This window comes from Cervus elaphus, chromosome X (assembly GCF_910594005.1).
Source record: "Cervus elaphus chromosome X, mCerEla1.1, whole genome shotgun sequence".
NCBI classification, from domain to species: domain Eukaryota; kingdom Metazoa; phylum Chordata; class Mammalia; order Artiodactyla; family Cervidae; genus Cervus; species Cervus elaphus.
Window position 1 is genome coordinate 138,194,297 of NC_057848.1, and position 19,784 is coordinate 138,214,080.

Genomic DNA, 19,784 nt, shown 5'->3' on the forward strand with positions numbered 1-19,784 from the left:
AATCTTTTGTAGTGCTGTGTCATCCGTGTGTCTGACTCTCTTTCGACCCCATGGGCTATAGCCTGCCAGGCTCCTCTGTTCATGGAATTCTCCAGACAAGAATACTAAAGTGGGTTGTCATGTCCTACTCCAGGGGATCTTCCCAACCCAGGAGTTGAATCTGCATCTCTTGCGTTTCCTGCATTGGCAGGCAGGCAGATTCTTTACCACTGAGCCACTTGGGAAGCCCAGCAGAAAATAAGGAAGTACTGAAAGTAAAAGGAGAGCATGTCCAAAGGACACAGGAGCCAACCTGAAGGAGCTCTCAGTGGCCAAAGCCAGAACAACGTGAATAACAATATATGTGATGTGGTTTTGGATTATAACGTAAAGCATATAATAAACACACGAGTCCATAATGATAAAAATAAATGAATAAATAAATAGGTAAGAAGGGACAAATCTTTATTACACAAGAATTCTAATCTACTTATGTAAATACTCCCCTCTCCGGGAGGTAGAGCCTAATTCTCTGCCTCTCTTGAGGGTTGCTTGGACTTAATGATCTTCTTCCAAAGACTTGAATATGTAAAGTGGGAGGAAATACCTTACAGTGGAGAAACCTGGCAAACCACTACCTTGACTGGGTGATCAAGGTTAGCATCATCAGTAACAGGTCATGTTATGAGAATAGACTTCACCTCTGTGGTATCTTCCCCCTCAAACCCATAGCCCCAGTGGAATCATGAGAAAATTGCCAAAGACATCCAAATTGAGATATATTGTACAAAACACCTGACCCCTCAAAATTGTCAAGGTCGTGACAAAGAGGAAAAGACTGGAAAACTGTCACAAAACAGATGAGACTAAAGACATGTAATGATTAAGTGCAATGTGGATTGGATTCTAGAACCAAAAGGTTAGTAGGAAAACCGGTGAAGTCCAAATCCACTGTTAACAATCATGGATCAATATTTGTTCATTATAACAAATGTACCATCCTAATGTAAGAGGCTAATGTGAGGGAATACTGGGTGAGGGACACAGAGAAATGCTCTGTACTATCTTTCCAAGTTTCCTGTAAATCTAAAATTACTCCAAAATTAAAAAAAAAATCATTTTACAAATGTACGGTCCAGGGTCCACAGGTCTCCATGGGGCCAGGGAACCTGCTTCAATGAGCAGGGGATTCTAGTGCAGGTGATCAGCTGATAACATTTTGTTAGACTATCAACCCAGATGATTTACTAAAAGTGCTTAGTTTAGAAACCAAATCCAAGGATTTTAGTCTAAGTCGAGCTACTCGTTTTTGGATAATACCTCTGATTCCAAAGTGTTGCCTCAAATTTGTCTTGTGTGGAAATTATTAACAGAGAAATTGAAGAAAGTGCCGCTTCAAACTAGAATATGCCACAGTAGCTACACTGGGGATCTCTAAAGTCAGAGAGGCAGCATGTGGATACTTGTGGGTGGAGGTGGTGATTCATAAAAAGAGATCAGAGGTATTTAAGAGTTGGTCACTAGTTCCCTGGAAATGACTCATCACACTTGCAGGGAGAAACTGGGATTCTTTGACATTATTAGGGGAACTCTGATTTCATTGAGCCTCTCATGATCCACTGATGGCATTTGAGCCACTGATTCAGAACTTTGCCCTTTGAAGGTTGAGAGAATTCAGAGAAAAAAGGGAGGGAGGGAGTTGAGTCTGGGCATAGACATACGGGGGCATACAGGGAGCCACACTGTGGCTCTCTGACAGCCATCCTCTGTGCATATCCATCCAGAACTTTCCACACTTTCCATAAACTCATCCTAGACCCTCTTGGAGGAGCGAAATATGAAGTTCCCTCTCAGCTACAGGTGGTAGTCTCCTGGGGCTCCCATGGGCTTCATCACTACATCTTTTGGGATCTCTTGAGAATAAGTTAAACAGGGCTAAAGTCTGTTATTGTGTATCATTGGTATTCTGATCCCCCAGAAAAATCAGAAAGGTCTGACAGCACTTTGTCCATGATCATATATGATCATTTAGTTTTTATTGATTATACTGTCGATGTTTTTCAGTTAGTGGTGAACTTTATTCTCTGGCAATTGGGCCATTTTGTAGATTGTAAATGCTATGTAGTCTCAGTTATTCTTTTCAAGTTATGGTAGTAACTTTATTTGGAGGATTTCAGCCTGCGTGTTACTAAAGCAGTGGAGTTGTTTCAATGTGGGTCTCTTCTGCCATACCGGCAGTCTTTTAACCTCGGCAAGTTTCAATACCAGTTACCCTTTTTTCAGGCCAGCTCTCAGAGACTGGTGACTAGTGGAATTGATGGGTCCACATTTTTTTTTTTTTTTGGTCACTTGTACAATCTTCTGCACTGTAGATTTAATATAACTCTGCATATCTTAGGCTGCAATGTCTAGTTAGTGGTGTCCTGTTTAGTCTCCAACTATGCGGCTATTCAGGGCTTTCCTGGTGGCTCAGACAGTAAAGAATATGCCTGCCATGTGGGAGATCCAGGTTTGATCTCTGGGTTGGGAAGATCCTCTGGAGAAGGGAATGGCTACCAACTCCAGGATTCTTGCCTTGAGAATCCCATGGACAGAGGAACTGGCAGGCTACAGTTCATGGGGTCACAAAGAGTCAAACATGACTGAGTGGCTAACACGTTCACAACACTTTCATGCTGCTGTTTACCCATGATTACCCCCAGGATATAGGTAGAATTTCAGAACTCATCAGTGCTCCTCATTTTGCCAGAAGGAGTTCTCCTAATGGAGCTGGTGGAAACCCAATGGTCCCCTGGCAATATTGCATCAGAGTTTAAGGTCACGTAAGTGGTGAGTCAGGTATTTGAAAAGACCCTGCTTTGCCTAATCACTCTAGTTTGACAGTCTATAAACTCTTGTTCCTTGAAGACAGGCAGATCTCTTACCTTTCTAGGCACTTCGGGCCATAAAAATTCCTATCCACTCTCTTCCACTTAAAACTGTAGTGCTGGATTTGCTTTATGCTCACCTTTTCCTCCTCTGCTGCTTCAACTTCTGCCACATCTTGACCGGAAGATCTTGCAGTAAGGAGAAGGTCATGACATGCTCTTCAGCACTTACCTTCCCCATTGGTCTCTCCCCTGGTATTTTGAGGACCGGGGTGGGGGGTGGGGAGGAGAAGGGGACAGATGTCTCTAATGTCACTAGTATTGCCATCACCGCCCCCCTTCTTGGCTGTCACCAATTCTCAGGTGGGCCTAATTATAAGTTGGCTAGGAGATGCACAGTGTTCTTGCAAAGGATCCAAGAAGAAGCCTTCCCGTGACGCAGTTCTGGGAACAGGAGTTAGGACTCTGTGGTGGCCTCTTTTGCCCCATCCTCATATTCCTGTGGACACAGAAGGCAGGAGTGAGGCACCCCGGCCATTCCACTGCTGAAGCGGACGTCCGCTCGGGGAATGACCGTTCATGGGCTCCTCCTGCGGGTACCCTACGTTGGGCTTCGTTGAAGCTCCTCTCAGTAGTTCGGGGTCTTAGGTTCTCAGCAGTGCCTTTGAATCTATGAAAGTGTGACAGACCGACGTGGGCCGTGCAGTGCTGCTGCCCCGGGGTGCTGGATTGCTAGCTCGGCAGTGCTGGCACTGTTGGAAGTGGCTTACGTTATCCAGGAGTGAGTGGCATTCAGTCAGTGGAGCTGATGAGAAGGAAACCTTCACATTCAAATTGGGATTTGAGTAGAGCCCTAAATCAGCAACTTTCCTTGCTAAATATTTAATGCACCTATTATTTCATCTGAAAGATGGTGTCACATGTTTGCCATGGCAGGCTAGGAGGAGGTTAGCTATGAATTCAGAGAACGGGGGTTACCTATTACCCAAGGAATTATTCCTTAACCGAATACATTAAACCTCTCTCTTCAAAAATGTAAAAAGGAAGAAGAAAAAGGTTAGCAACCACCCATTCTAGGATGAGGCTGATGTGTTGAAAAAATGATACAATATCCAATAGAAAATGCCAGTTTTTTTTTAAAATAAGGTTTTCTATCTTTATATATAATACTGTGGACCATTAGGGCCACAAATCAATTTCCAAAAAGTAATAGGCAATTATGAATAGTTTAAAAAACTAGCTACTTTAATAAATATACTAAGGCAAGTAGATGACAAAATCCAATATATATTACATCAATTCTCTTCAAAACCCAATATATTTCATCAATTCTCTAATCATTTATTCACATTTTAAGTTCTGTGAAATTGAGGTGCAGCTTACAATAAATGACATATGGTTGAAAACAGGTTTTTTTCTTTTCTTTTTTTAACCCAGAAAAAAGTGTGCTTTTCAGTTCATGGTATATTTGATAAAATGCAGCAACCAGTCACCACCCCTGCCCACTCCTCAGAGCCCATCTGGGTGAGGCCACTACTGTAAATCAATTTCTGTTACAGTAGGTGGCTGCTGTTTCTTTTTCTTTTCTTTTCTTTTCTTTTTTTAATATTCTAGGATATCTTAGAATCAATTCTTTTTTTTTAAAGAGATAAATGTGCACTGTAGAACAACTCACACTTCTTTTTTTATAATTTTATTTACTTTTGGCTGTGCTGGTCTCCACTGCTGCACAGGCTTTTCTCTAGTTGTGGTGAAGGCTACTCTCTAGGTGCGGTGCAGGGGCTTCTCATTGCAGTGGCTTCTCTTGTGGAGCATGGACTCGAAACCACACAGGTTTCAGTAGTTGCAGTGTGTTACCTCAGCAGTTGCAGCGCCCGGGCTCTAGAACACGGGCTTGGTAGTTGTGGCACACAAGCTCATTTGCTCCACAGCATCTGGGATCTTCCCGGATAAGGGAATGGACCTGTGTCTCCTGCATTGGCAGATGGATTCTTATCCACTGTGCCATATTAATTAGAAGCCCAGCTGCTGATTTAATATGTTGGGGGTTGTAACTGGTTCTTTCCCCCAGTGTTAGGGCACAACTCCCCCAGGGCAAGACTTCTGACCCTGGTTCTCACGGTTGGAATGTCAACAACTGTAGAAATAAGATTCAGTTTAGTGGCTTCCAAGGTACAATAAAATCAGTAGCAAAAGAAATTAGAACTCTGCAATAGTCTAATATTGTCAGACCTAGGACTTAGGTACCATCAAACTGAAATGGGGCATCTCTTCTCCCCACTGCGCACACACCAACCAGCAGAGCAAAGAGGGCTCTGCTTTTTCTTGAATTGTAAGCTTCAGAGAGTTATACTAATGCCATAACTTAATGTAGCATTATTATTTGAATGTTAAAATATTACCCCATTTCCAAAGCTAGTATTTGATACCAGTCACTGCTTATCATGAATAGACTAAAGCCTAATTTTTCTTTCCATTCTATTTTTGAAGAAAGAGTCATGGAATAGGCTCCAGTCATTTTTTTTTCCATTTATTTTTATTAGTTGGAGGCTAATTTCTTTAAAATATTGTAGTGGTTTTTGCCATACATTGACATGAATCAGCCATGGATTTACATGTGTTCCCCATCCCGATCCCCCCTCCCACCTCCCTCCCCACCCCATCCCTCTGGGTCTTCCCAGTGCACCAGCCCTGAGCACTTGTCTCATACATCCAGCCTGGGCTGGTGATCTGTTTCACCCTTGATAAAATACATGTTTCGATGCTGTTCTCTCAAAACATCCCACCCTCGCCTTCTCCCACAGAGTCCAAAAGTCTGTTCTGTACATCTGTGTCTCTTTTTCTGTTTTGCATATAGGGTTATCGTTACCATCTTTCTAAAATCCATATATATGCACTAATGTTGGTAATTTGCCTTCTCTCTTTTTTCCTGATCAGTCTGTTGAGAGATTTATCTTTTTTTAATACTAAAGAATCTGTATTTAGTTTTGTTTGTTCTATTTTTTTTTGTTTTCTAGTTCACTGAATTTTCCTTTATCATTTTCTTTCAGCTTGACTTGTGTATTCATTGCTCTTCATTTTCTTATTCCTTAAAGGAGGGTAGATTTTTTTGATTTAGATGTTTTTTCTTTTCTAATAATGTGTGATTTGAGTCTTTTGAAATTTATTGAGATGTGGTTATAGCCTAGAATATGATCTGCCTTGGTAAACGTTCTCTGTGTACCTGAGAAGAATGTGCTTCTAAAGAATATATTTTAGTTTCTTCTCTTCAATCTCATGAATATTATTTCTTCCTCTTTTCCTTCTTTCTCCTCCTGATTTATAAGAAGTAATGCCATAATGCTTGCCTGCAGAGAGGAGACCAGTGTGGCTTTGAACTATATATTACCTATTAAGAAAATTATGTACACTTTTAGAAATGTTTTTTCTTAAGAGGATAATTGCTTTACAGTGTTGTGGTGGTCTCTGCCATACATCAATGTGAATCAGTCATTAATGTATATATAGAAATTTTTTAAAATGATCATTGAATCATGGCAGTGGTTAAGCACACAGAGACATCTACACACACACATACCACAGTAAAGGGTATTATTAGCACACCATAAATACGAGGAATTCTTGGAAGATATGAAATGCAAATGCAGTCAAACTACTTAATTCAGAGAATTTGAAACATCTGCAGTAGAAAACTGAGGATGCTCAGACACACTTCAAGAACAGTCACCAAACTGAAGCACTGTACAAAGTCCTAGGTCAGCTGTGAGGTGGCACGGCCATTCTGAGAACAACACAGCTGTTGCCCTGCCCTGAACCTCTCCCACCTCTACCTATACTGGACATAAGGACCTGTGCCATTTGAGCACCTTTCATCTCCCCAAATTGCAGACCTGCACAGAAGGGAAACATCAGGACACAAATACCCCCAAAGGGAAAAACATTTGCCTTGCTTTGTCAGAAATAACATCTTTATTTAAGCAACAGTGAGGATCTGTAGTCTACCTGTGAGCTCCATGTCATGTACCCACAAAAGTGGTCACTAAATAATTGACCTAGTCTGCCCTTCCATCCTGAGGAGGAGAGTATAAATGAAATGGACGTCACTTTAGAACAGATCCATGCCAGTTACCAAGGCTAATCAAATGAGTCCTTTATGCCGACGTTTAAATGGACAAAAGCTTGCCAGATGTTTGAGGAAAATAAAAGAGACGTTAATGATGAACAAATATAACTATTGCTGGAGAAAAGATGAATACAATACAGGAAACAATAAATTCAAATTCATATTCTCAGAATTTTAAGGAAGACAGTGATACTATAAAAGGAGAACAGGCTGCTATAAAAGAGAGCAATTAAAGAACAAGAGAAAGTCCATGAAAAGTAAAGTATTATGGCAAAAGTAAAACCTTAATAGATGCTAAATGCTTAGGTCAAAGTCTCTCTGCGTCACCGAGGCATTGGTGGAAACCTGGATACTCGCGCCCCGCCCACCGGCGCGCCCCGCCCACCGGCGCGCCCCGCCCACCGGCGCGCCCCCGCCCACCGGCGCGCCCCCGCCCACCGGCGCGCCCCCGCCCACCGGCGCGCCCCGCCCGGAACCGGAACCTCCTCTCGCCCCTCCCAAGCCCGGTAAGGGACTTGACTTCTGGTCCCTTGCAGAGCTCTCCACGTTACCTGAGCCGCCTTCCCCTGGCAACCCTAATTTTCCACCCTGGGAACTCTCCGAAGCCGGTGGTACCGGCCCCGTGGCTTAACCTTCACCTTCTTGCCCACCGCACCTGTGTCGCTCGCCTTGCTGCCCGCACCGCCCTCGTAGGTACGCCAGAACTAGCGCCCGAGTGTGAGGCTGTGGTCAACAGCCACGTGCTCTGGAGTTCCAAGCCTCCCTGGAGTTTCATGCCTCCTACGAGTGCCTGGCCGCGGCCTTCTACGTCGACTGTGATGATGCGGCCTTGAAGCACTTCTCTGGCTTCTTCCTGCTCTGCTGCCACGAGCACAGTGAGTGGGCAGAGAGCCTGATGTTCCTGCAGAACCGGTGTGGGGGCCGCGTCTGCTTCCTCGATATCAGAAAGCCCGAGACCCAAGAGTGGGAAAGTGGTCTCTAGGCCATGCAAGATACGCTGCACCTGGAGAAGAGCATCAACCAGAGCCTGCTCGACCTGCACCAGCTGGCCACCAACAGCAGCGACGCCGACCTGTGCCTCTTCCTGGAGACGCACCACCTGGACCAGCAGGTTGAGTTCATCAAGGAGCTGGGGGACCATGCTAGCATCCTGAGCACCATGGGGTGCCCCAGAAGGCAGCCTGGCAGAGTAAGTCTTTGACAAGCTCACCTTGGGTGATGGTGATAAGGAGGACAGAGCTTGGACTGGACTCTCCTCTGAGTTCCAGGTGACTGCCCAAGGTCACCCTGCCTGCCATGCAGACTGCAGTATTATCCTTGCAGAAAAAGTTCAAGTTTTTTTTTCTTTCAGTTCTACCAGTTCTTCACATAAAGTTATTGGGTCTTAAAATAGTTATTAGTTGATACATAAATAAAGGTCTCTGATTTGTGTGTGAAAATCTCTCACCTTTTAAACTTTAAAACTGTATCCAGGAATCTCTCCAGCTACCCAGGCCCTGTCCACGTGCAGCTCAGGATCTCCACGATGGAGGGAGAAGGTGTTCCATGGATCCTGGAAAACACAAAATCATTCTTCCCCTAGTAAACAGTGTTGGGTGTGGGTGGTCTGGGGCCCTGGTGAGTGTGGATGCCTGTGCAGAGTTAAAGTATAAAAACATGGCCTGAAAGTCATGATTGGGGTTGATCTGGGGAAAGAGTGAAAGAGATGGGGTTGGTCAGGGATTGAAATGAAGGGGTTTTTCACTTTATTTGAAATGTTAGTGGTTAATTCTGGGTACCAAGTTGGGGGCCCTGGAAGCCAGCATGGCAGAGTTCCTCTTTGACAAGCTCATCCTTTGCTGTAGTGATAAGGGAAACTGAGCTTTCACCTGTCTTCCCCATAAGATGTGAGGGTGACTTCCTCTGATCCCCTATGCAGAACATGCATGTTGTCCTTAGAAAATCTCCACTTTGCCCATATAAACTGTGGTTATGTAGGGTGGGGTGAGATGAGTGGTTTGGGACACTGGTGTCTGTGGGTGCATGTGTATGGTAAAAATATGGATAAAAACATGTCCTATAATTCATAATAGTGGTTGCCTCCCAGGAAGAAGTGAAAAATGGGATTGGTGATGGTGATGGTTTAGTTGCTAAGTTGTGTCCGACTTGTGCGATCCTATGGACTATAGCTTGCCAGGCTCCACTGTCCATGGGATTCTCCAGGCAAGAATACTGGAGTGGGTTGCCATTTCTTTCTCCAGGGGATCTTCCTGACCCAGGAATCGAACCCAAATCTCCTGCATTGCAGGCAGATGATTTACCAACTGAGCTATGAGGGAAGCCCGAAAAATGGGATTGGGCAGGCATTAAATAAATGAATGTGAGAGTTGGACCATAGAGAAGGCTGAGTGCTAAAGAACTGATGCTTTTGAACTGTGGTGTTGGAGAAGACTCTTGAGAGTCCCTTGGACAGCAAGGAGATCAAACCAGTCAATCCTAAAGGAAATTAACCATGAATATTCATTGGAAGGACTGATGCTGAAGCTGAAGCTCCAATACTTTGGCCACTTGATGCAAAGGGCTGACTCATTGGAAGAGACCCTGATGCTGGGAAAGATTGAGGGCAGGAGGAGAAAGGGATGACAGAGGATGAGATGCTTGGATGGCATCACCAACTCGATGGACATGAGTTTGAGCAGGAGATGGTGAAGGACAGGGAAGCCTGGCATGTTGCAGTCCATGGGGTTGCAATGAATCGGACACTGTTGAGTGACTTAACAGCTACAAATAAGTGAAGTCTTCCACTTTATCTGAAGTATTTTAGCTTTTTATGTAAGTGTCCATGTTTATTGTTTCTCAGTAACAATTTGGGGCCCTGGAAACTGGCATTGTGGCATCCCTGTTTGGCAGGTTCACCCTTGTCAGTGATTATGGGAACTGTGGCTTAGGCTGACGGCTGCATAGACACAGGTATGACTTTATATAGTTAGCAGTGCGAGGCATATATGCTGCTGCTGTTATAAAACTTCTGCCTTTGTTTTTTTTTTCCTTTGTACAACTTCTAATAATTTGGTAGAGAAAGAAAACCCTACTTATTACACAGTTTGAAAATTTAACACAGTAGCTGAACATCAAATTTTTGATAGTGAATGTATAGTAGATTGAATTTCGTTTAGAGAAATGAGTCATAAGGACCTTGTCCAATAACTGATAGCCACCAATAGAAATTTCAGAAGGTGAAAATAGAAGGTTGTGTAAAAGGGGACACAATAATCAAGAAGTGTTTTTTAAATACTAACTACATCCAAATGCTATTATCATACAGTTTTCACCTTTAATATACTAGCACTCTAAATTAGATTAATAGATCTCCCTATGTGGAATTATTCCTGGAATGAAACTTACTTTGTCACTGTTTATTTGCTTTGGTGTCAGTTTTTGAGCTATAATATTGTATAATATTAAGATGTGTAGTGTGTTGATTTATATACATATATTGTGAGATGACAACCCCCAAAGCCTTAGCTAAAAACTCTGTCACCTCACATATTTACCATTTCTTTTTGGTAGTCAGAACATTTAAGAACTACAATCTTAGCAACAATCTTAACAACATTAGCAACAGGTATTAATTATAATGACTATGCTGCACATTAGATTCCCCAAAGCTTGTACCTTTTGGTTAACATCTCCCCCCTTTCCCCTGCCCCTAGCCTTCGGTAACCACCATTTTACTGAGTTTTGCTTTTTCAGATTCCACATGTAAGTGATAGAATGCAATATTTGCCCAACTTACTTTACTTAGAATAATACCCTCAAGGTTCATTCTAGTTGTTAAAAACATAAGGATTTCCATCTTTCTCGTGACTGAATAATATGTGTGTGTTTGTGTGTGTGTATATGGAGATATATATATATATGCACACACTTGTATAAACACACGTATATATATCACATCATCTTTATCCATTCATCTATTGATAGACACATTCTTTCCATATGTAGGCTCTTGTGAATAATGTTGCATTGAATATGGAGATGCAGATACCTCATTGATACCCTGTTTTCATTTATTTTAGATAAATGCCCAGAGAAGGAATTGCAGAATCATATGGTAGTTCTACTTTTAATTTTTTGAGGAGCATTCATACTGATTTTCATACTGGCTGTATCAATTTGCATTCCCAGAACAGTACCCAAAGGATCCATTTTTTTCACATCCTCTCCAACACTTACCTCTTTTCTTTTTAATGATAGCCATTCTAATAGATGTGAGGTGATATCTCATTGTGGTTTTGATTTGTATTTCCCGGATAATTGTGATGTTGAACACCTTTTTGTGTACCTGTTAGCCATTTTTATGTCTTTGGAACAATGTCTACTCAGGTCCTCTGACCACTTTTTAATTAGGTTTTTTTTTTTAAACTATTGAGTTGTGTGAGTTCTTTATATATTCAGTATATTAACCCCTTATCAGATATAAGATTTACCTGTTTGCTTTACTGATGGTGTCTCTTGCCATACAGAACTTTTTTTAGTTTGATGTAGTCCTACTTACTTATTTTTGCTTGTACTTTTAGTGTCATGGGCTTACCTGGTGGCTCAGCTGGTAAAGAATCCGCCTGCAATGCGGGAGACCTGGGTTCAATCCCTGGGTTGGGAAGATCCTCTGGAGAAGAGAATGGCAACCCACTCCAGTATTGGCCTGGAGAATTCCATGGACTGTATAGTCCATGGGGTCGCAAAGAGTTGGACACAACTGAGTGACTTTCAGTTTCACTTTTTAGTGTCATATCCACAAAATTGTTGCCGGGACAAAAATCTAAGAAGTTTTTCCTATGTTATCTTCTTCCAGCACCTTAATGGCTTCAGATCTCATGTTTAAGTCTTTAATCTTTTTCAAGTTAATTTTTGAGGGGTGTACAAGGGTCCAGTTTCATTCTTCTGCATGTGGTTGTCTATTTTTCCAACACCATTTAACAAAGAGACTATCCTTTCCTAACTGAATATTCTTGGCTCCCTTATCAAATATTAGTTGGCCCTATATGCATGGGTTTATATCTGAGCTCTTATGTTCCATTGGACCATGTGTGTGTTTTATGCCAGTACCATACTGCTTTGATCACTAAAGCTTCTGTATTATAGTTCAAATCACACCCTTTGGGGTGTCTTGTGCATTTTTAGAAATTACAGGGTTTTTTCCCTGTTTCTGTAAAAAGTGTGATTGAAATTTTGATGGAAATTGCACTGCATGTACAGATGGCTTTGGCTAGTATGGACCTTTTAACCATATCAATTCTTTTACTTAGTGCACACAGTATAATATTCATTTTATTGGATCTTCCATTTTTTATCAAGATCTTAAAATTTTCAGCATACATATCTTTAACCGACTTGATTCAGTTTACTTTTAAGTATTTTATTGCTTTTTTATTTTATTGTGAATAAGATTTTATTTTTCAGGTGTCTTGTGTACAGAAAAATGCAACTGTTGATGTTATTTTTGTATCCTGCAACTTTTCTGAATTTCTTGATTAGTTACAGCAGGGTTTGGGGGAATTCTTTAGGACTTCCTGTATATAAAATCATATGATCTGCAAAGACATGTTGACTTCTTCCTTTCCAATATGGATGCTTTTTATTTCTTTTTTTTTTTTTTTGCCTGGTTGCTACAGCTGGGCCTTCCAGTACTATGTTGAATAGGAGTGATGAGAGTGGGTTTCTTGACTTGTTCTTGATCTTAGAAGAAAAGCTTTCAAATTTTTAGCATTGCAGATGATGTTAGCTGTGGACTTGTTCTATGTGGCTTGTATTAGTGTCCTCTCTATACCAAATTTTTAAGAATTTTTATCATGAACAGATGTTGTATTTTATTAATCCTTTTTCTTCATCTGTTCAGGTGATCATATGATTTTTATCTTCCATTCTATTAATGTAGTGGGATCAGTTTTTGATTTGCATATGTGAAACTGTCCTTCCATCCCAGTGATAAATCCCACTTGATCATAGAATATGACCTTTTTAATGTGCTGCTCAATTCAGTTTGCAAAGGTTATGTTGAGAATATTTGCATCTACATCAAATAGGGACATTGACCCGTAATTTCTTTTCCTGGAGTGTCCTTACCTGGCTTTTGGTATTAGGGTAACGCTAGCCTTGTGAGATGATTTTTGGAGTGTTCCCTATTCGCAATTTTTGGAAATCTTTGAGAAGGATTGGTGTTACTTCTTTTTTAAAATGTTTGGTGGGATTCACCAGGGAAACCATCTGGTCCTGGCTTTTCTTTGGAAGACCTTTTTCATTTGTGATTCAATCTCTTTATTCAGTATTGTTCTGTTCAAGTTTTCTGTTTCTTCCTGATTCAGTCATGTTTCTCAGAATTTACCCATTTCTTTTAGGTGCCAATTTGTTGGTGTATAGTTGTTTATAGGATCTCAGTATCCTTTGTATTTCTGTGGTATCAGTTGTAATGTCTTCTCTTTCATTTCTGAGTCTTTTCTCTTTTTCTTAGTCTAGCCAAAGGTTGTCAATTTCATTTATTTTTCTTGATGTATGCATTTGTCACTATGCAGTTCCCTCTTAGAACTATTTTTTATGCGTCCCATTTGTTTTCATATGCTATGTTTCCATCTTTTTTGTTTCAAGATAATATTCTGTTTCCCTTTTGAATTCTTCTTTGACCCATTGGTTGTTCAGCAGTGTGTTTTTTTATTTCCACATATGTGATTTTTCCATCTTTCCTTCAATTACTAATGTCTAGTTTCATAATATTGTGCTCAGGAAAGGTACTTGGTATGGTTTCAGTCTTATTAAATTTGCTATGTCTTGTTCTGTGACATCACATGATCTATCCTGGAGACTGTTTCTTGTGTGCTTGAGAAGAAAGTGTGTATTCTGCTGCTGGACCACCAGCGAAGTCCTGGAATCTTTTTTTGTTGCTGTTGTTTTGTTTTTGTATTTAACACAGGTTTTTCCTTTGTGTGTTTGGGATTGGTTATTGATGATGATTGTGACCCTTTGGTCCTGTCATGTTTACTTGATGTTTTTCATGTTCCTTAAAGTTTTACTTGGCTGTCTTTTCTTTTAAATGTATTTGTTTTTTATTGAAGGATAATTGCTTTACAGAATTTTGCTGTTTTCTGTTTGGCTGTCTTTTCTTTTGAAGCAGTAGTCACTTCCTACAATCTTTACTAATTGCCTTCAGGAGAAAAATACCTGCTCTGAGCCCTGGTAGTGAGGCTTTCTCAGATCTTCTGGAGATACAGCTGCTCCACACTTCTTCCTCCCTCTTGTGGCAGAATTCTTCAGCTTTCTCCTAAGCCTTCTCTTGATCCTGCACTGCATCAGGCCAAGAGTTGACAGTCTCAGTTTTATTTTCCAAAAACTGGCACTAAATCTCAAGTTTGTCGTCTTTCCCTAGCCTATAGAATTGGGTGATTTCCTGCAGATGCTCACTAGCCATTTTCCAAGGCTTTCCCTTGCCATCACCACTGGGAGCACACACACGGAGCTGACCAAAGTGTGGGGGGGGTGTGTGTGTAGAGGCGGCGTGCTGAGTACTGAGGGTACCCAGGGGTCAACTGGGGGGTCAGTTGGGATCATCCATGGGGGGCATTGCCAGTGCTTGTATGCAGGTCTCTTGATGGAGTCAGGCACAGTAGGATCTAGGTCCGTTTAATACCCTCTTAGAGGCCTATCTGCCGCGCTCTCAGCTTCTTCCTGCCCCCAGTCATTTAGTATTCCTTTCTAGTGTGTCTGAAATTTGTATCACTTTTTCCAGTGGTATGTTGGAACTTTTCCTCTGGGAACCTGGACTTCCACAAAGGTTCTCACATCTGTGGGTGACTGCGTAAAACAGTATTTCCAGGGGTTCCTGGACTGGGGCCAAGAGAAACTGGAACTGGTTCATGGGCCACCCTAGGAGTCATACCTGAGACCAAGTGTATATGCCCTTTGCTCAGTGTGTGGGTAGTTGCAACTCCTTTTGGGATACTTGGCGTATGGAGCTGGATCATCCCACAGCTCCCATGAAGCATTTTTGTCCACAATTGGATGTCAAATTGTTGTTGAAAGGGAACGAAGATGCTGGTTATTAAGCTGGGGCTTTTTGCCAGGGATACTTTGGAGGTGAAGGTTAGGGAAGACATGCCTTGTAAAATCTGGGATGCCTATTAGATATCCAAATGGAATTGTCATGCTGGTGGATGGAAAAATGAATCTGGAGCTCAGGAGGAGGTCTTGTATTGAAATATACATATGAGAGGCATCAGCTATAGAAGATGTTGAGGTCAAGGGAGTGGATAAGCTCACTGGAAAGCGGGTGGAGAGAAAGTATGGCACAGCCAGCCCCCCACCCAGGGTGGCTAACTGTAGGTGGTGAGTTGAGGCATTGGAGCTCTGAGAGAGCTGCTTGACCATTAGCTCATTCCAGACTGTGGCCACCTGGGTCCACACCACTGGCCCCAAATCAGCCTGTTCCTGACCTCAGTGTGGCTTCAGGTTTCTCCTTTGAGAATGTGGAAAAGAGTGAGCATTTTACTTTGTCTTCATGACTGTTAGTGCTAAGTCACTTTAGTCATATCTGACTCTTTTGTGACCCCACGGACTGTAGCCCACCAGGCTCCTCTGTCTATAGGATTTCCCAGGCAAGAATACTGGAGTGGGTTGCCATTTCCTTCACCAGGGGATCTTCCCGACCCAAAGATTGAACCCGTGTCTCTTATGTCTCCTGCATTGGCTGGTGGGTTCCTTATCTCTAGCGCCACCTTCATGACTGTGGGTTGAAAGAAATTATTTCTCAGCTAAAGGAAGATTCCCCAAGGAAATGATCTGCTTTTTTATGTCTGTCTTTTTTTTTCTGTTCCCTTTTATTTTTTTAGTAGGGAGAACAATTTACTTGTTTATCTGCACTGGGTTGTAGTTGTGGCATGCGGGATCTTCGAGCTTCATTGGGATCTTACTTGCAGCTTCCAAACTGCTGTGGCATGTGGGATCTAGTTCCCTGACCAGGGCTCATCCCAGGTCCCCCGCACTGGGACCCCAGTCTTCACTACTGGACCCTCAGGAAGTCCCTCTGTTCCCTTATAAAACCCCCAGTCTCACTCCGTCCACTATGTTTAACCAGATGAAATCTGTACCCATGTAAACTCTAAGGTTGTCCATGTCCAGGAAAAAATTCACAAAATATTTTGTTTCTTCTGAGCTGCCTGTGTGTTACAAAGATAAAAGTCAAACAGTACAGATTTTGTTTGTGGTAATTAAGGTTACAGGGATAGTGCAAGTCTCTTTAAAGCTAGTAGATAGCTTTAAACATTTAGTAAAATGTGAATGAATTTAGCTGTGTAGTAATTAGCATCCACACTTCATCACTGCACTGTAACATTTCTTTAAAAAAATGAAAATTAGGCCCCTGTGAGTCCGGTTTCCAGAAATGCTATTGTCATTTACCTCTTCTTAGTCAGTGCTGGTCTTTGTACTGTTTTTCTTTCTCTGCCTGCTTGGAGGGCCTCTCCTCTCTCTGACATTGGTTCAGATCTATTAACTGTTCTCCTCTAGATATGAGGAAGCACAGCGTGAGCTCCTGTTTGTGTTCATAACTGTAAACTGACTGAGGAGCCTTATTTTCCTGTTTTGGAGAGGCAGTTTACTGATATGTTTTTTTTTTAATATTTTATTTATTTATTTTGGCTGCCCTGAGTCTTCGTTGCTGCATGACTTTCTCTAGTTGCAGTGTGCTGGCTTCTCATTGCGGTGGTCTCTCTCGTTGCAGAGCACAGGCTTTAGGTGTGTGGGCTTCGGTAGTTGTGGTGCCACGGGGCTTAGTAGTTGTGGCACATGGGCTTAGTTGCTCTGCAGCATGTGGTATCTTCCCAGAGCAGGGATCAAACCCATGTTCCCTGCATTGGCAGGCAAAGTCTTAACCACTGGACCACCAGGGAAGTCCCCTGTACTGACTTCTTAACCTCAGAATCCCTGACTTCAAATCCCAGTTTATCCACGTATCTTTGGTGAGCTTAGCCAAGTTATTTAACTTCTCTGCACCTCAGTTTCCTCACACGTAAAATAGTGATAATAAAAGTGTTAAACCCATTGGGGTTTTGCAGTTAAATGAGTTATATGTAAATCATTTTGAACAGTGTCTGGTATATAGTAAGTACATTGTGTGTTAGTTATCATTTATCATCACTATCCTCCTCATTCACTTGCTTCTAAGTTGTTGTTTTATTTTTTCGGTGCTTTGGGGAGAAGATTTCATGTCTGTGCTTTGCCACTGGTGGGTCTCTCTCGCATTTTGACCAACGTTGTCACCCTGTATATTTAGAAGGAAAAGTTCTTCGTAGCTGCTTAGTTGTGAGGTTAGATGGTGAAGGACAGGGAAACCTGGCATGCTGCAGGCCACGAGGCCGCAAAGAGTCAGACACAACTGAGCAACAGTACAACAACAAAGTTGTCAGGTGCTGCCAGGACTCAGGAGGGTTGATTGCTGTTTTCACTGCCTGAACCTCAGGCACAAAACCATGGGTGAATTTTGTGCCTGTACGACAGCTTTCCCTGGCAATCCTCCCCATTGTCTCAATGAGCTTCCCTTTTAGATCCTCCCATAGAACACTGTTTGCTTATTCTTCCCCATTCCAGATTGCCCAAGTCTCTTTTTCCATCCTGAACTAACGCTCACTTCCCAGAGATGGAAAAGAGCAAAAGGAAGAAGTGTTAATCCTGAACTGCACCCCCCCCCCCCCCCGCCACCATCATCTGGATGTTGGAATCTGAAAAGGAGAGGAATGGGTGAGCAGAGATCGTGGGCTGTGGAGTAGGCAAACAGGATCACATTAGAGCTAGTAACAGAATAATAGCTAAATTGATAAATCACCACATGCTTTGCCATGCGGGTCCCTCAAGCTTTGTTGCACGTTAGAGTCCCATGCAGGGTACATGCCAGACCACTTATATCAGTCTCTTGGGGCAGGACCAAGGCATCCCAGGCAGGTAAACCAGCAAGACCGCCTGGCTGCTCATACTGCGGTCTGCAGTAACCTCACCTCAAGAGCTTGTTCATGCTCATGCTCAGCTGTGTCCAACTCTCTGTGGCCCCATGGACTGCAGCCCGCCAGGCTCCTCTGTCCATGGGATTCTCCAGGCAAGAATACTGGAGTGGGTTGCCATGCCCTCCTCCAGGGGATCTGCCCAACCCAGGGATCGACCCCAGGTCTCCTGTATTGCAGGCAGATTCGTTACCATTTGAGCTACCTGGGAAGCCGGGAGAGCTTGTTAGAAACTCATTAATCTTAGATGCGACCCCCAGACTTACTGAACCAGAATCTACATTTTAATAAGACTCCTGGTAATGAATATGCACACTGAAGTTTTTGAAGCACTAGTTTTAGCATCCTGCGTCTCAACGATGGCTGTATCTTGGGATAATCTGGGATGCTAGAAAAGGATACTTATGCTCAGATTTAAACAGCTCATCCAGGCATATCCTTCTGCACGTATGCAACCAAACACGCTAAAACGTTAGCTTGTTGAATTGGCAAAGATTGACGAAGACTTGAAAACCTCATTTCCACTTAGGCTGCATACTTGCACACACATACACACACACTCACTTTTTTTTCACACACTCACTTTTAAGCATTCTGTTTTGTAAACATAGGGCAACTGCTGTTTTATCACAAACATGGGTTAGAAACGGACCTACAAGCCAAATCCAGTCCACTACCTACTTTTGTAATAAAGTTTTATTGGAACAAATGCATGGCCATTTGATTACATATTGCTTGTTGACAGGGTTCATGCTACAGTTGTTACCAATCTCAGGCCCAGTTGCTTGCCGCTAGAAGGTTGGCAGGAGAGACAAGTGTTGGTAGGAACAGAAAAGCTGCTTTTATTTTATTTTTTTATTTATTTTTATTAGTTGGAGGCTAATTGCTTTACAATATTGTAGTGGTTTTTGCCATACATTGACATGAATCAGCCATGGATTTACATGTGTTCCCCATCCCGACCCCCCCCCACCCCGCCTCCCTCCCCATCCCATCCCTCTGGGTCTTCCCAGTGCTTTTAAAAAGTTGCTGGCAATCTGGAGAGAAGACTGACTAGTGTCCCCAAACCAACTCTATAAATTCCGCTTGGCCATGAAACTTCTTAAGGGAAAAAAGGGAAGTGATCTCAGTTAGTCATTGAGGTAGGGGGTTGGATGTATGGCCATCTCCCGCTGTGCACAGGCCTGTTGACTCCTTGTGATCTTTCTTTAGATGTATCTCCTTCACCCAGTTTGTCTGCAAGATTACTGAAGGGGAACCTGAGGAAGAGATCTGGTCATCTGTTAATTACTTATTCTTCATTTCTACCTCTTTGACCTAAGGAAGGAACCAGCAGGTTAGGCAAGGCTCTGTCTGATCAGAAGTGTGCTTGAAAAGTGTGCTTGAGCTGGAGGTTAGTTAAAATATAGCTTTGTCTGCTAAAGTGACGAGACAAAAGCTGCCTCCTGTGAAGAGCTATTTTCTGCCAAAAGCTGCTTACACAAATTAGTACATAGTGACAAAGACCGTATGTCCCACAAAGTCTAAAATACTATCTTATTCATAACAAAATGTTTGCCAACCCCTGTATTAGTACTAACTTGTCACAGGCCCTGAATTTACCTAAAGCTGCTAAATATTTAAAAACCCACAAGTGTCTCTATACTTCCAACATCCACACATTACAATTTAATCATCCATCTCCCTACCACAGTCACTCTTTGGCAGAAAGGAAAGCAAGGTAATATGTATGTTTAATCTTGGAAGTTAATGATTTAATATAGTATGAAATGAAAATATCTCCTGCCATATCAA

General features: G+C 42.3%; 1 protein-coding gene and 1 pseudogene across 2 annotated transcripts in view; both read left to right on the forward strand.

Moving 5' to 3' along the window:
- Window positions 1-19,784, forward strand: part of PRRG1 (proline rich and Gla domain 1) — a 160,161-nt gene that overhangs the window by 112,403 nt on the left and 27,974 nt on the right. The gene's annotated exons all lie outside the window — the stretch shown is intronic.
- Window positions 7,451-8,858, forward strand: LOC122689013 (annotated as a pseudogene).